An 18,817-nucleotide genomic window follows, 5' to 3' on the forward strand; every position below is an offset into this window, starting at 1 on the left:
ACCATTTCTTGTAGCAACTTATTCAAATTTATCTTTAATTCGTCCATCTTATCGTCCATGCCATTCATCTTAGCTTTCACGTCATTCATATTAGCTTCTACGCCTTTCTTTAAACCGTCCATCTTAGCTTCCACGCCATAAATATTAGCTTCTACATCTTTCTTTAAACCATCCATCTTAGATTCTGTTACTTTTTGTGTGAGTGACATTTTTTGCACTTGGTCTCGTAATTTTGATATATCATGTTGCATTTCTTCCTCTTCCTCATGAGTCATGCTAGAGCTTTCAGGTTGCTTACTAGGTGTTTGCATTTTCTTTCTTCGAGTCATCAATTATCGATAATAATGCTTTACTATGCTCTTTGAATTCCTTCAAACTAATTTTTCAAACCAAGCTTATGCAAAATTAAAAAAAAAAACTACACACCTTTTTTTTTCACTTTGTAGGAGCTCGATATTGAATCTGATGTATCTTTGTAATTTCAGATCATCCATTTCTGAAATTGCAACTTGAAGTAGCCCTCTACGTCCTCTTTCTAATGCCACCAGTCTAATTGAATTTAGATTCTCCAAGGTAGAGTTATGCACAATCGCTCAAGATGACCTGATTATAGACCTTTTGAGAAGAGCGAACTTGTATGAAGTGCCACGTGTCACTGTTTTGACCTTTAGATCTAAAAACTATACATAGGAAACTATAGTCCGTCCTATTTCTGTAACTTCTTACAAAATTTCAATCTGATGCTCAAAATAAAAGTTATGATGATTTTCCCCAGGTCACCTGTTTGGAATGAATTTCGAGATTCTATCAAAAGGCCAACTTCCTCAGATCATATCTCCGCAAATATAGTGAGAAAAGCTTTGAAATTTGTACCTGAGGTTCATAACGATTTCAGACCAAATGGGTTTTTGCTTTAGTGTCTGAACGTCGCAAAAAAAAAGTTATAGTGCAAATGCCATGATGACTTGTTTGGAACAGTGAAGTCCTAGAATCCAAAGCTCTGATACCAAATGTTATGAAACCAGCTCACAAAAAGATAGAAAAGCGAGATAAACGCCTCGGAATTCAACCTCTTCGAGGGGGAAACCTCCTTTACATTACATAAATGAACAATTCTTGGATGATTCAAATGACAAAACCTCCTTTCTAGATATATGAGTCTAAGGGGTCACAATATAACCAAGCCGACCTAACAATAATAATATAAAGGAACAAAAATAACAATAGAGGGATTCTATGGGGCACAATAATAACAATATGGAGACAATAAGGGCACAACAATATTAATAAGGGATACAACTACAATAGTAATGGGGGTATCACTAGTATTATAGGGACCTAACACCCGAAAAGGTAGAAAATGATGCTCGAGAGAACCACTTGACCATTTCAGTCGAGGAGTACCTTTTTCGTAAATAGTGCATCCCAGACTGAAAAAGGGGTAAACATATATTGCGTGCATGACATTTCGCAGCCTTTTACGAGTTCAAAATGTCAAGAGCTCAACAATATTTCTGTGTTTAAAGATTCTGAAAAGAGCTTGAAAGCAGACCCACCATTTTATTCTCTTTTACGAGTCAAAAGGGAAAAATACTCAGCAATATTTTCATTTGAGTTTTACGAGTTGAGAAAAGAGTTGAAATGTGACTCGGTGCCATCATCGAAAATCTGTGACTTACTGCTGCACAAAAATGAAAATGAAATATCAACTCCTGAGGCAAAATAGGGCAAAAATACATTAAAACCATAATATTTCATGAAAAAATGAATAAAAGGGGGGAAAGTAATTATTTTTTACCATTTACCATTTTACCTTTGTGTGAAGAGATTTTAACCCACTTTTGCCCTACTTTTTCTAGAGCAGATTGTGGGATATACAGGAGGTCATTTGCTGAGCCGTCAGTTGCAAGTAAGAGCCAAGACCTTAGGCATCATTTATATACTTCTTTTTCTTGTTTTTATCCATTTTTTGGATTTCTAAGGGAGGTTTTAGCAAAAAAAAAAACACCCTCGGTCGACGTGATTTCCGGGCACAGAATCGTGTCGATTGAGGGTGGCTAAAAATGACAACCATGCCATCGGTGCCACTTCTTTTAAAACAGGAGCACTAATCTCATGAACAAATAAAAATTGATGTTTTCTCTTTAATTCACCGTATAAATCCAAATTTCTCTGTCAAAAATGTAGGTTTTAACCCGTACAAAAATTACCTGCATATGAATTCTAAAACGCAAAAATAAACAATGCGAGATCATAACACATAAAACACATATACACAAAGATTTTCCCCTACATCCCAAAACCGGGACTACTAGCTTGATTTTTCATTATGTTCCTTTCAATGTTACAATACATCTTTATACATGCCGAAGCATCCAATACCATGGACCAAAAACCATCGCGTCCAAAAAAACATGTGCGAAAATCATGCACAAAACCATAAGTGGGTCCGCCCAACCTAACATAGGGTTCGAAACCAAAATTTTCCAGGGCGCTACCCCGAACCCCATAAAGTGGGGTTACGGGTGCCCTTCAAACCCCCTATTAACTACGTGGAAAGAATATAACACAACCCAAAATTCTCCCACTTGTTGTTTTCTTTCCATAGGGGGCCACAAGAGAGCTTAGTCATTTTCCCAGCCCTGAAATGCCCATTGTCTCTCTACACCAAGAGAACTTCTCAGAGCTCACAGATTTTGTCAATGCATCTGCAGTATTCTTCAAAGTGTCCACCTTTACTAGCAACACCTTTTTTTCTTCTATCATATCCCTCACAAAGTGATATTGAACATCAATGTGCTTTGCCTTTGAATGATATGCAGGGTTCTTTGCCAAGAAAATTGCACTTTGGCTGTCACAGTCTATCCTTATGGCTTCCTGTACTAACCCCATACTTGAACACAATCTCTGCAACCAAATTAGTTCCTTGCTTGCATGAGTGGCTACCATGTATTCTACCTTTGTAGTTGATAGTGCCACTACAGATTATTTCTTACTCATCCAATTGACTGCACCTCCAAATAGGTTAAACACATACCCACTTGTAGATATTCTCTGATCCATATCTCCAGCCCAGTCTACATCAACAAAGCCATGAATATCTAACACTCTGTCCAATCCTGGTTTTCCTTGGTAGCACAGACCATAATCACTAGTGCCACGCAAATACCTGAAAACCCGCTTCACTACTGTCCAATGCTCCTTTCCTGGTTTTGACATAAACCTGCTTAATACTCCCACTACATGTGCAATGTCTGGTCTAGTACAGACCATTGCATACATCAAGCTACCGATTACACTTACATATGGAACATGGGACATGTCCTCTTCCTCTTCTTGTGTCTTGGGACATTGTTTAGTAGATAACCTCACACCTACAGGAATAGGAACCTTCACCGGTTTACTATCCTTCATAGTAAACCTCTGCAGTATTGTCTCAACATACTTCCTCTGGTTTAACCAGAGCTTCCTATTTGCCTGATCTCTTTTAATTTCCATGCCCAAAATATAGTTGGCAGCACTAAGATATTTCATGTCGAATTTGGAGGACAATTGGGTCTTCAAATCCTGGATAATTTCTTTGTCATTTCCAACCAGCAACATGTCATCCACATACAAGACTAGATAAACAACACGGTCACCAATTAATTTAAAACACACACTGTGATATGTTTTTCTTCTGGTGAAGCCAAGTCCCCGTATAAATGTATCAAATTTCTAATACCACATCCTTGGTGACTGTTTTAACCCGTACAGAGACTTCTTTAACTTGCATACTAGTTCTTTCTTACCCTTCGCTGCAAAGCCTTCAGGTTGCTTCATGTAGATTCCCTCTTCCAGATCCCCGTGAAGAAATTTTGTCTTCACATCCATCTATTCTACCTTAAAATCAAAAGTAGTACCAACAGATAAAAGTAATCTAGTAGAAGTTACCTTGGCAACAGGAGAAAAAATATCACCAAAATCAATTCCCGGCACTTGGGAATAACCTTTTGCTACCAACCGAGCTTTGTATTTCTCCACTTTTCCTTCTTCATTTGTCTTCTTTTTGAACACCCATTTGCTGCCAATGGGTTTCCTTCCAGCCGGAAACTCCACCAGATTCGAAGCCTCAGTTTTGTGCAAAGATTCCATTTCATCAACCATGGCCTTTTTCCATAGTTTTCCATCCTCTGAATCTACTGCTTCCTTCACTGTTCTGGGATCATCGTCAGTAATAGATAAAGAAAAATTTGAACAGAAAGTATATGGACTATACCTTTCAAGCTACCTTCTTTCTTGAATTGATCTTCTCACAGCCGGAGTTTGTGGCTCTTCATCTTCTGATTCCTCCTCTGCTGTAGAGTCTGATTCTTCCTCCTTTAGCTCAAACTCTATCTTCTCAGGTTCCTTTCGTTGGACTTCATGTTCAATAACATATTTCACCTCTCTGAACACCACATCTCTACTGTACACAACCTTCCGTGTGACTGGGTTCCAAAGCTTATAACCCTTTAAACCATCCTTATACCCAATAAAGATGCACTTTTCAGATTTACTATCCAACTTGGTTCATTTCTCCTTTGGAACATGTACATATGCATCACATCCAAATACCCTTAGATGTGAAAGAGAGGGTTTCTTACCAGTCCATACTTCTTGTGGAGTCTTATCCTCCAACGCTGATGAAGGTGACCTGTTGACCAAGTAACATGCAATATCCACCGCCTCTGCCCAGAATTCCTGTCCTAACCTGGCACCACTGAGCATGCTTCTTGCCCTTTCCATCAACATCTTATTCATTCTTTATTCAACTCCATTTTGCTGAGGTGTATATGGAGTAATATTCTATCGTGCTATACCACACTTCTTATAGAATTCTTCAAATTCCTTACTGCAAAAGTCTCCATCGTTATTTGTCCTTAGCACCTTTATCTTCTTCTCTGTCTGGTTTTCCACTAGAGCCTTAAATTCTTTAAACCTGTCAAAGACTTTAGATTTCTTCTTAAGGAAATATATCCATGTATTCCTTGAGAAGTCATCTATAAATGATACATAGTACACAGACTTACCTAGTGATGGAACCTTCACAGGTCCAAACACATCACTGTGCACAAGTTCTAATATATGTTTCTCCCTCTTACTACCAGAGGGGAAACTCATCCGATTCTGCTTCCCATATACACAATTTTCACAGAAATCAAAATCCAGAGAGATATTACTCAAACCTTCTACCATACCTTTACCATGAAGTATTCGAAGGCCCTTTTCTCCAATATGTCCAAGCCTTTGATGCCACATCATGGTCTTCTCTCCAGAGACCACTAGATTTTCTGCTCCACTTTTAGGAACCACAGAACTATTGCATCCATCAATAACAATGCTACCTTTCAGCTTATACAGAGTTCCAATCTGAACTCCCCGCATCAATACCAGTGCTCCCCGAACCATCTTACAGGTATCCTTCTCGAACACTGTTTTTACACCTGCATCATCCAGCTTGCTAACAGAAATCTGATTTTTGGCTAATGCAGGAATATGTAGAACACCTGCATTCTAACCCTTCCACCTTGCAACTTCAACTTTACTTTTCTGTGACCAATGATTCTACCCTTCCTGTCATCCCCCAAGAAGACATCACCACCATAATATTTCTCATACTCGCAGAACCACTCTCTATGGGGAGTGAAGTAAGAGGATGCACCTGAGTCAATCAACCATGCCTCATGATCTACATGTGTACTTGAAGAAGCCAAGTACACATCCCCACCTTCATCTGAGGTGGTTTTCGCCTCTACAGAAGGAGCCTCATCAGATCCCTTTCCTTTGTCAGGAGATTTATATTTACAGTCCCTTTTGTAGTGCCCTTCCTTTCCACATTTCCAACACACCACCTTTTTAGGTTTTCCTGGAGATTTAGATCTCCCACTCGATGACTTATTTTTGTTTCTGTTCTGGGTCTGCCCTCGTACAAACAAGGCATCACCATTTTGGCTCTCCATATTTTTCCATCTCATCTCCTCCGTCAGTAAGGATGAGACTATTTCATCAAAATGCAAGGCAGTTGCATTGCTACCTATTGCAATAACCAAATTATCCCACGAATCTATTAGAGAACACAACAAACTGATGCACTTATCTTCATCTGAAATTTTAATATCAATAGATGCTAACTGACTTACCACAATATTAAATGCATTCATATGCTCTGTCATTGAGTCTCCATCTTTCATTCTTAGGTTATACAACTTTTTCCGCAAGAACAGCTTATTCACCAGAGACTTATATTGGTACAAAGTCCCTAACTTGTCCCACAAAGCCTTCACCATAGCTTCCCCTGATACATTCAACAATACTGAATCTGAGACACACAATCATATTGTGCTCTTTGCTTTCCGATCCAACTTCTTCCATTCTTCATTAGACACTCCCATTGGTTTAGTACTTGGATCTACTGCGATCCACAGGTCTTTATCCACCAACAGATCCTCCATCTTGAGTTTCCACAACTCAAAACTCTGACCATTAAATTTCTCGATCTCTATCTTTCCATTGCTGGCCATCTTCTTTCACCACCAGAATCGATCTCGCAGATCTCCCACTGAATAGGGTCTACCATAGGCTCGAGCAAAAGCCCTCAGCAACAAAAGCATCCCCTTGAAGCCAAAACTGCTCTGATACCAAATTTAGGTTTTAACCTCGTACAAAAATTACCTGCATATGAATTCTAAAACACAGAAAATAAAAAATGAGAGATCATAACACATAAAACACATATACACAGATATTTCCCCTGGATCCAAAAACCAGGACTGCCAGCTTGATTTTTCATTACGTTCTTTTCAATGTTACAATACATATTTATACATGCCAAAGCATCCAATACCATGGACTGAAAACCATCGCGTCCAATACCATGGACCGAAAACCATCGCATCCAAAAAAACATGTGCGAAAATCATGCACAAAACCATAGGTGGGTCCGCCCAACCTAACATAGGGTTATGGGTGCCCTTCAAACCCCCTATTAACTACGTGGAAAGAATATAACACAACCCAACAAAAAAATGATCATTGACTTGATTGAATGGTTGTTATAGGAAGAAAAGCATTGAAAATGGTGGATTGGAAAGAAAGAGGGCATGAGGATATCGATACCCAACCCTTCGCTGATCCAAATTGCTTGGAAGCTTTGAGGAAATGTGGGAAAATCATGTTCTTTATCACACTAGGGATGTAGGCTCAACCTGAGCTGCTACAGTACCTGATTACTCTTTGGGACATAAATCAGGAAATTTTTATCATCAGTGACCAAGAGTTGGAGTTGGAGACTTTAGATATTTATTTCATCATAAGACTGTCTCGGGGAGGGGAACCAGTCGACCTATACAGGTCAAGGCTGATTGGGGCGAGTGTTTCCATGTTACTTGCCAAACATTTCCTAGAAGCCCTCAAATCCAAGAGTGGCAAAATCGAGATCACAACTGTTTAGGATCTTGTATTGTGAGTGTTACTGTTGACCATCAATAAAGTGGATGGGTCCCAAGCACCACATGAGGCTAACAAATCAAAGTTCCTGTATGCTATTGAGTACACAATTCCCACCATTTTTAACTAGGTGGAATCTATGAAAGTCAACATGAAGCGCCAACTATCAAAATCCAAGGCGGGAAACCTAAAGCAGTTTTGCTTTGGGTCTGTGCTAGTGACCTTCTTCTTGGAGTGGGTTCCACTGTTCCAATACCAGCTGACCGAGGTGGATCTGCCGATGCCACGAGACCCAGGGATGGTCTGTTAGAGTGAGCTAATGCCCAGGGTTATGGGGGGCCAACAGATGTCCTACAAGCTTTCCTTCTTCTCATGGCTACGATGACAGCTAATCGTAGTGGAGGATTGGCCTTATAGTGGTATCGACTTCCGCGGAGATCAGATAAGTGACCATCCAGGATAACCTAAGAATATCTCTTTGTGAGAGATTCCATGCTCAAACTTGGGTAATCAATCAACACAGATGAACACCAGTGTTTTATCATTGACATGATGAGTAAACATCGACTCGGCCAAATAATAGAGTAGAACTCATATAAGGCTTTGCCCCCATGCCCCCTAGGCGAGGGAGGGTTATGAGTCAGATGAAAACCCCATTGCAATAATGGGAAATCAGTAAAAACTCAGGGAGGGAGAAAAACCCTGAATCTATGAGGGGATAAAGGTGCCCTAAGTTGAAATATCTTGACAATGTCAAGAGAAATTGACATGTCAATAGGTAGCGGAGAAGAGAACTTCTCAAGACACATAGACATGACCGTCGGGCTAGGCAGGAACAAGGAATGATGATGAGTATCATTCCAAGGTGGTTCCTCCAAAGACAATACTTCCATGATACTCTCGACAGAAAGAAAAGTCTCGGCTAAGGGATCAGGAGATTCCGAAGCACCAATCCATGGGGATTGAGAATACGTATCAAGAGATTTCTTCGAAATATGAAAATTAGAGGATATGGAACTTGAGGCCGAAATAGTTTCCACATAACTGATTTTGACGGGACTAAATGGAATAACCTCGCCCCAGGTATCAACAAGATCTGGTGAAGGTATAACCCAAGGATCAGGTTTGACTGAGATCATGTTGACAGAGGAAACATGAGGAGGTGGGAGTGAAAAAATTCCCATCAAAGCAAAATCCTTAAAAAGTCCTTCCCCCACACTCTCATAAGGAGCACCGGTGTGCTTAACATATGGAATGTTGCCATCTGAAGAGGAAGAAGTAAAGAAGGACAGTTGGTCGACTGTGACTATCTTCCCTTGATGGGGAAAACAAATCACGCGGAACAAAGAAGAGGATACAACATGCATGGTGTGGGTCCAAGTCTATCTGAGTAGAAGATTATAATTGAGATTAGCATCAACAATATCTACCTCGACATGTATTGTCTTGCCTTCCAAAGTAATGGCAAGCTTGGGTAAGACACTGAATGGTCGCGAATCGTGCCCGTTGAAAGCTTCCAAAGTATTAGGGGATTGGTTCAGAGTAGGAGAACCAATTTCCTTCCAACAAGCAACTGATGTGATGCAAGTAGAGGCACCCTCATCAATGATAGTCCTATGAATGGTTTTCTCATTAATGATTACCTAAATGAGGAAGGCAATCTAAAGAGGCAAACATGGAATGTGGTTCTCTAGATCAAAACATATCAAATTAGAATTAGTAGTATCAATACCCCCAATAGCCGACAGTAATGACTTCTGCTAGGATAGAAAGCTTTGAAGTACCTCGAGAGAAGACATAGCTGATGGCATTTGAGCCAAATCCTCATTAATATTATAATGTTGAGCGACTCAACCATTGGGATTATACAAGGAATTCCTTAGTACACTTCGAGAAGGTGGACAAATAGCAAAATCAAGGTTAGGTCGCTCTATATGAAGAGGACCAGAACTCGGTGGGACAGAAGAAGAAGGGGTGGCCTCTTTCCCTTTCCCGGCTATCAAGGAAGGAATTTGATATTCTTTTGATCTAGTAGCCACATTAATTGGCGTACTCATCATGAACACTTGTGAGCATGAGGAAGTAGATGATTGAAGATGGTCTACCATTTGAGTCTACTGAGACGAAAACGACTCTTTTAGGATAGTTGGGGTCCCTTTGAGCAAGAGACTAACTTCAGATCGTCGGGGACAATCCTTAGTATAGTGATCCTCCTCGCAAATGAGGCACAAATACTTAGGCTTCCATTTTGAAGCATCACCAACAGACGACATGGGAGGAACCTGTTTTTGGGCATCGGCTTTACCTTTTCCTTTGCCTTTCTTCTTACCTTTCGAGGATCTGTCCACTGTTTTTGGACTGGACAGCCTGGACCTCTGAGGTTTTACTAGCGCTAGGTGAATTTTTGGAGGAACTATTGGAAGCAGTGTTTGAGACCGACTTCTGTTTGGAAGAAGATGTTGAAAGGGCATAAGACATTGAACCAATTACTCCATCAACAGGAGGTGTAGCCTATGACTTCGATGTCGTCAGATCGGATGACGAGCTCGGAGCATCGGGTAATAACTTGTACAAAGTGCTAGACTTGGAGTAAACAAGATCCAGGTACTGGGCACGAGTAATGGCTTGCTCCTCTGTAACACACCCACCCATAACTATATCGCGAGAAATCAGAGCGATGAATGACTTGGTAAACCATTCTGTCAGTAACTGATCAACAATCTCGAACTTGATCAGGCGACGCCTACGTCTCCATTCATGGATGTGATCAGAGATGTGTGTCGTAGTATTTTTCTTGAGCGATGTGAGCAAATAGGTGCTATTTTCATAGTGAACCAACAACTGAAAATGTGTGAGGAAACCATGGCTAAAGAGCTGAAGTCATGATAAGTACTTCAAGGGAGCTCAATGTACCACTTGGCTGCAGCGCCTGGAAGAGTTCGTTGGAAGAGATAAAGATGAATATAATCATCAACATAAGAATTCGAAGAGCATGATAGGTGATATGTCATCACATGGGCTTGGGGATATTCTTTTTCTTTTCCATCGAACTTCAAACAATCGCTCGAGATCTTGGACAGAACCAAAGGCCAGTATGGCAAATGAAGAATTGGATCATTCATAAGCCAAGACACATCTAGAAACTCTAGTGTACCCAAGAATGAAAATTGAGTATTGAAAGGCATTGGAGGTCGATAAGAGGGTCCAATAGGAGGAACCCATCCCTGCTGGTAAGGATTTTGGCCCCATATTGGAGGGCTCCATACGACATTTGATTTTTCCCCCACAGTAGGTTAGCCTGCCCATAGGGAGGATTTTGACCTTGTCAAAGCCTTGAAACTTTCCAGCAATAGGTTGTTGATAAGAAACATATGGGTTAAAAGTCTGTTGAGCCTGTTGACCTTGGAAATATGGATACTACACCTGTTGTCCCTGGACATACAGGTTTTGAACCTGCTGCCCCTGAACAAAAGGATTTTGGACCTGCTTCCCTTGGACATAAGGATTCTTCACTTGCTGCCCTTGGACATAGGGATTTTGGACTTGTTGCCCTTGGACAAAAGGATTCTGAACCTATTGCCCTTGGACATTAGGATTTTGGGCATGTTACTGCAAGACTTGACCCTGACCTTGTCCTTGCAAGGGTTGAACCTATTGATATGTATATGAAGGTTGTTGTTGCCCGGGTTGGCCCTATTGTTGAAAGGGATGACCTTGTAACTGCAAAGGATGTCCCTGCAGCTGCAGAGTTTGGCCTTGCGAAGACATAGGGTGGGAAGTTTTTTGAACATACTACATTTGCATCTGCATGGTTTGCTACAACTGTTGTGAGGGTTGCCCCTACAGTTGTTGCAGTTGTACTTGCTGCAGCATCATCTATCCCTGCTGCTACATGGATGGCCCTTGCTGCAACAAAGGCTACCCTTGTTGCTGTAGAGGCTATCCTTGCTGCTGCAAGGGTACTTGAACTATTCCCAGATTGAGACCTTGAAAATTTTCAAACTGTATCTGGCCATAGCCACTAGGAAAGGAGGATGGACCAGGCTGAACATACTATCCAGGCTACAAGATGTAGGGAGGATTGACCATTCCTTGGGAACCATATGGAACATAAGGAGTTTGGTACTGAACCTAAGTCTCATAAGGCTATTGATACTAGAAATTTCCTAACCCGGATGGACCAACGGGATTTTGGACCTGTTGGTACTAGACATTGCTTGATCTAGTAGGACAAGTAGTGTTTTAAAGCACACCAAAACAAGGTTGGTTCATCCCAACCATGTGAGGTTGTGAGCTACTCACATTGGTTGTGCCTGACACCATAGAAACATTCAGATTCTACCCCCTAAGTGGTGGCACAACTTGTCCACTTACTGGAGCAGTCGAAGAACTGACAACAACATGGCTCAAGACCATCGGTTGAACCAGACAAGTGACATGGAAGGACGAGATAAGAGGGTTTAGAACGGTGAGTTGCACCAGGACTGAAGTAACTATAGAAGTCATCATTTGTTGGGGGGTCAGGTTCTGAATGAACGGACCTATGGTAGGCATAGCACCAGATGGCCAAATAGGGTTATGATAAAGTGATGAGGCATTAGGTGTACCTGAGACCAATTATGCTAAAGTCACATAATTACAGGGTAAATCCCTATAAATACTGATAGGAATTCTTCCCGTGTAAGGGAAACCTTCAGGAGGAAACTAATATTCTTCCTCTTCGACAGTGTGTGGAGTGGAAACCTCTGAGTGATCCGAAGAGGAGACTGGAGTGTCGCCTTCAAGCTCCATGGGTGGAAACAAGCGATGACGAATGACCGAAGATGTTCAAGGGGATAATTCCAAAGGAATACCTGGCTGATCGTATGGACTGTACAGATGTTGCGGTGATATATCAACAGGGTCGAGCAAAGGATTCAGAGGATATACAACCAGTCCAAGCTAACTTTCAGTAGTCGGCAAACTCTCAAGAGTCTGGACGGGATTGTCCAGGGATTCCGGGCCAATATCAGACAATGACATAGTATATGAAGGAGGTGGGGGATGAGATGAAAAAGGATGAATGATCAGAACAATTCCAAGTTCAACACCTTGGTCCTCAAGTGACTGCGGTAATTCAGGAAATGGCTCCTTTGACAATCTTTCAGACAGAGGAGAGGAAGAGGAAATATGCGAACCAGATGGTTCAGCCACAATGCCTTTGTCTCAATTATCAAGAAAAGAGAGTAAATTTCAAGGCTTTAAAATGTAATTTAATGAATACTCATGATTTGGTCTTGAAGAGACTAACAAGATGTTATAAGATCGTGGGCAACAATTTTTAAAGATGCATAAATAAACTGGTGCTGTTTCATATTTTAAGATTCAAGAAAGAAGAAAAGATGACTATATCACTTTTGATTGGAAATGAGCTTGAAAGGACAAACGCTCAGATGATATTTTAGGTTTAATGAGTAAAAAATATCAAATGACTACTCTGGATGATCTAGGTAAAAATGATTACTAGGTAACCGTGAACTACAGAATACCTCCCGACGAACCAAGAAGTATGGGTAGATAATCTCACCGAATGTTGTGTTCGGTGTATCACGTTTACAAGATAGTAGACTCATCTTCCTATGGATAAAGGATTGCAGCCTAGTGGGGTCTCCCTTTATATACTCGACAGTATGGGGAGCACAAGTCCGTACTAGCGCTATATAGTGCTGAAGCTAACGGCATCTACTAGGTTTAAAGACGCTGGAACACGTCTCTAACCTAGACCTTCTAGATTTGATCGTTAGGTTTCAAATGTGCCTTAGGTTAATTGAGTTAATTTTAAAGTTTATCTTGAATTATGTCTCGGTTTTCAGGCCTTAGCAATGTGGCTCGAAAAGTCCTATATGCAGCTAAATGATACAAGTCTCTTTCAATTCGATGAATCATCTACACTAGAGATGGTATAAAACACAATCAAATGCAAACAACCAAACAACTGAAAGAAAAAATGATCTTTTCACTACATTGCTTTTTCAAAATAAAGTAATGAAAAAAATCTTTCCAATTCCTAGTTTCCTAACAAGTTCACTCCAAACAGTATTTTCAAAAGTAAAGAGAAATATTTTTTCTTTTCAAATGCAAATGAAACCCTAGTCTTCAATGATGCTAACTAACGTAACATATTGATGCAGAAAACTATAACTATGTTCTTTTCATGAAATGACAAAAAAAATATTTCATCAAATACTTCAATGAAAAAGTTTTCGAGACAATCAATCCTCAAGCAAATGAAAAGGCACAAAAGAGAATCTCTTTCAAACTAATGAAGTAATAACTCTACCAAAAACAAGATAATAAATGTGACCTATGCCAGAAAAGAGATGTTTACACAAGCAAACAAAAATTTTCAAACTTGTGTGATGGTGACCAAAGCAGTAAGAGGACTATAAAGAAAATGCAAGGAGTAAATTCACCAACAGCTTGACTCACTGAGTTCACAATCAACTAAATGGATGATAACCTAGATTACCTAGGGCTACAAACCATCCATAGACTCAAGAAATCAAGTAAAAAGAAGGTAAGTCAACAAGCAAATAAACCAAGTCAAAATGTAGCTTTCCAGTCAGGGAGAACATAGTCTAAACAAGTTAGAAGGTAGGAATAAAAAGAGCAAGACACACTGGTCAAGATCTAGGGAGAACCCTAATCTTCACTACAGGCATCAATGCCACTACCTAATTGAAAACAAGCACCAGAAGGGGGTCGGTGCAACTTTTTATGAGTATGTCACGCTGATCGGCGCGACTGTCAGTGAAATAAGTGGGCTGGCAAAGGATACAAGGAAAAAATAAAAAAATTTCAAAGGCTGAGACCAAATTTGCTACTGTAAATTTCAAACCCAGAGTAGTAAGCAAGGTAGAGAAGATAGAACTAAAGTAAAATGGTTATACTAGAAAAGATCACACAAAACCATGGAATTACAAACAAGCAAATAGAAGGATTAGATCCCCAGCGGAGTCGCCAATTTGTGGTGCAGTTAAATTCTAAGTGCAGACACAAACAATTCCTCTAGCCTGAAAGCAGGTCTAGCCACAAACAAGACATCCTATGGAAGATTTCCTTAGGTTAGAACCAATTAAGAGGGCCTACCTGTTAGTACACTATCTGTTTGATGACGACCATGTTTCCTTGCTCTAGTTATCTTCCATTTCTTGTCACGAACACCTGAAACTAGACAATAGTAGACAACAACCGTGATAATATACAAATTGTATTCAACCTACTTAACAAGTCAAGAAAAATTAAGCCATAAACATGTGAGATGACATCTTATGTGGGAAATCAATCGATAGTTGCATCTTTATTAAATCAAGAAGAGATTACAACCAATGCCTTAACGTTGTTGTTCTCCTCTAATAAATCCGAGTTCCCACACACTTCTGCTAGCATTCCATGGATGGCCTCAACAATCATAGTCTCAAGGTTCTTCCCTTTAGGCTTCACACCAAAAAAACTCACAATTCTCCCTTAAACACAAACTAGAGAGCTACAAAGTACGGATAACTTGTTGATTACTCCAAACAAAACTTAATTAGCACTAGCACACAGACACTAACACTAGCTTTTGCTTGGGAAAAGTGGAGGTTTATATAGCTTGAATGGATGGAAGATGGTTCCTATTCTCATGGGAGAAGGTCTTATCTCTTGAGGTAGTTCCATCCTAATAGGGGAAAGGAGCCCAATCTGACCTCCTCAGCTCCATCTGGCCTAACCATTTACCAAACTTCCGTTATGAAGCTTCTAGAGCTAGAAGCTTCGGCTCCATATTTAAAAAGCTTTCCAAAAGAGGATCGACGTGACTGAGAAAGGACTCAGTTGATCTGATCAGTGCTTAGGATAGTTGTAAACCCTGCATATCGACATGAGGAGGACATAGGTCATTAGCATCGGTCTTGTAAATTGGGATAAACAGAAGATTTTTGGGAAATGATGCAAAATGGAATTGTTTTGCTCATGAAGAGAGACACAATAGGAGTTTCTTCATGTTGGGAAAGCATGTAGGGTTTCACTATAGAGTTCCTCTAGGATCAAGGAATGGGGAGTATAGGGACAGTGACAAAATTCTGTGTAACACTACTTTCTTTAAGGAAAACATTAGGTCCTTTGTCATTCTGTTATTCTAGGTTAGCCACCAAACCTAGGGGAGATATTTTTGTCCGCAATGACAAATATCGTACAACAAATTGGTGACCACACTAGGTAATGGTGTATTCCCTTGGTGGTTTCTTTGTCCATTGTGTTGATTTACCTCTATCATAGACCTTTGTCTCTTTAATCAGCTAAGAACATACCTAGGAAGTGTTTGCATTGAGTCTTGTTTGTAATTTTTGTGTTGGAATCCTCTTTTTTAGGACCAACGCACCCTCTGGTCTTTTTCCAAAGCATTTCACCTCACCTGGGCCTTCTCTGTGCCTGTGTTTCACCTCACCTGGGTCCTCTCTGTGCCTGTGTTGCAGATCACTGGTGCCTCTTTTGCACCTGCATTTACCCCTTTTCTTGCACAAAACTTTCCTTGTTTTCTCAGTGTCGATTTGATTAGCCAACTTCTAGATGACCTTCCCCAGGTCTTGAGTGTCTTGTGGTCTCTTTAGAGCCTCCATTGGGTTTGCATGTGTGATTAATTTCCTTGGTAAGAATTGTTTTTTATTTTTCTTTGTTCTCATCATTAGGTTTCTTGCAAACTTGTTTTGTTTGATCATTGATCGCTTGGATGAATTCTTGTTCTAGTCCTCATTCTGAAAAGTGAATTTGAATGAGTGATTAAACACTTGCATCTTAGTTTTCTTCATATTTAAAATTAAGTGTGGTGAAAAGAAAAAATATTGCATTGGCATTTAGGGTTTTGCACCCATATTGTCTTAGGAACAATTGTATGAAAGGGAATTGCATTAAGCATCTTGTTTGCTGCATTTCTATGTTGCATATTGTTTGTTTCTTCCCTTCCTTAGCTAGATTTTAATTGCAGAGAAAGATTCCATTTCCTCATGCTAGATTTTCATTTTAGGCAATTCAGGTGAATTTGTGGTGAGCCATAAAACTAAAACTTAATTCAAGATCAACTTAAAATTTATTGAATCAACCTAAGGAGCATTTGTAACATTAATGAAAACACAGAGGTCTAGGCAAGAAATGTGTTTCGACATCATTAAACATAGGAGTTGTCATTGTTTTCTAGCATTGCATCTCGGGGTTGAAATCTCATGCCACGTATGTGAGTGTATAGGACCATACTCCACGTACCTTCGGGTATATTGGTGTTGCTCCACTCTTGTAAAGTATATGAGAACACTCTCATCGAATGGTTACTCATTAGATAACACTACTACGAACTACACTCCCATGTAGCATCATGCATATTTTGGGAGTCCCCAATCAGTTGATATCCATCCATAGGTAACCGAGTCTGCTGCCTTGTAAACCGTGATATACTGAACACAACATGTGGGGAGATTTCCTGTTGTACATTAATTCCTTGGTTAGCCAAGGTGTATATTGCAGTTCATAGTTTCTTGGTAATCCTTTATGGCTAGATTACCCTCTTTTTGATTTATTTCTTTTTTTGTTAATAGAATTTACTATCCAGCATGGAACAACAAGACCCCCCACTCCTTCGTTTAGGTAGAATGTAAAATAAGCCTCCTCTTCCACCAGAGGCTACTCCTGGCTATCGTCAAAAGCATAAAATAATGCAAACTACCGAATTGGGAAACTCAAGAACTACTTTTGGTCCTCCTCCTGAATTTGATCAACTAGAATCATTTGTCCCCTTGAGTGCCAAACCTGAGATTACATCTACTCTTTTTGGTGAAACTAGACAACCAATATTGAATTATCTGAGACTTTTCTCCTTGAGGTTATACAATCTGACCCTCCTAAGTCGAAAATTTATTTCCTGAGGTCATCCAACCTGAGGAGCCTCAGTCATCATTTCCTATTATTTTAGGTGTTCAATATTCTCTTCTGTTGTTTGAGACAGATCTGCCTACTATATATTTCGACGTTGATAGTGAACCACTTCCAATTGGTTCTCCTCAACTAAGTCAGTCACCTAGTACATTGAAGGCCTTTCAAGGGATAACATATAAACCTTATGGGATTTTAAACTCCTTGCAAGTTGAATTAGGGGGAAAAATTGTGTCCATAGAAGTCAAAGTTATTAATGGACCTCTCAATTACAATATTCTATTAAGATGTACGTGGGTTTATGCCATGGTTGTTTTCATTTCAACTTACTTCCATATGATCACATTTCCTCATAAATGCGGGATTGTAGCCATATAAAAACTGACCTTTTTTGCCTCCAATTCACATGCTACTGGAAGTGTCCCTCTTGTGGCGGAAACCCTATAGTCATATCAGCATGTAAAAGTTGGATTGTTGAAGGATTCTTCGCTTATGGGGACCTTTTCACTCCCTCCTCCTCTCCTTCCTGAAAACTCATCTTTGGTAGCCTATATAAACATGATATCGTATTCTGCTATCCTCGTCAATCCGTGGGTTCTACCAGACGAAACTGATATCCAAATGTTTGGTGACTGAATGCTGCTAAGCCACATTGAGATAGATTAAGAAACCATTTATTTGGCTTGTGTGTTTTTATCTTTTAATTCGCTTAATTGGTTAGAAAGATCGTTGGACTATGACACGCCTTCTGATCCTTTCTCATGTGTATTCCCTACTTAGGAAAGAATCATGGAAATGATGATGTCGGATAATAAGCTGTGCAATGAACATCATCATCATTCCTCCTTACCTGATTCCATTGAGGATAGCCTCAGTGATGTATACTCGTCCCATTCTGTCAAGTTTTTTACAAATTCCATGTCCATTCAAGAGGTCGATTTGAAAAGAACCTTTCGAATATCTAAGAAACAATACCTCTTGACATTTCCATGAATCCAATGTTGTCGAAAATCTACACATTAGATCATATTGTTCTCCATCCGAGATTGAGACATATCTAGCCCTTTTTCATGAGTTTCAAGATGTATTTGTTTGGACATATGAGGAGATTCGAGGTATCAACCCAAATATAGTTTCACATGAAATTAAGATGTATCCTAATTCCAAATCAGTCTGACAGTGCCTCCATCTAGTCCATCCCAAGAAGGTTGCTGCTATTAAGGCTGAAGTTGAAAATCTTCTTCGAGTTAGTTTCATATACCTCGTTCCTTTAATTGATTGGGTGTCAAATGTAGTCCCTATCATGAAGAAACAAGGCACCATTCAAGTGTGCGTCGATTATCGAGATGTGAATCGTGCATGTCCAAAGGACAATTATCCCACCCTGTTTATTAACTAGATTGTTGAT

Source organism: Pinus tabuliformis, chromosome 1_2, assembly GCF_031772625.1.
Source record: "Pinus tabuliformis cultivar Carrire ecotype Pingquan chromosome 1_2, CPIR1, whole genome shotgun sequence".
Classification (NCBI taxonomy): Eukaryota; Viridiplantae; Streptophyta; class Pinopsida; order Pinales; family Pinaceae; genus Pinus; species Pinus tabuliformis.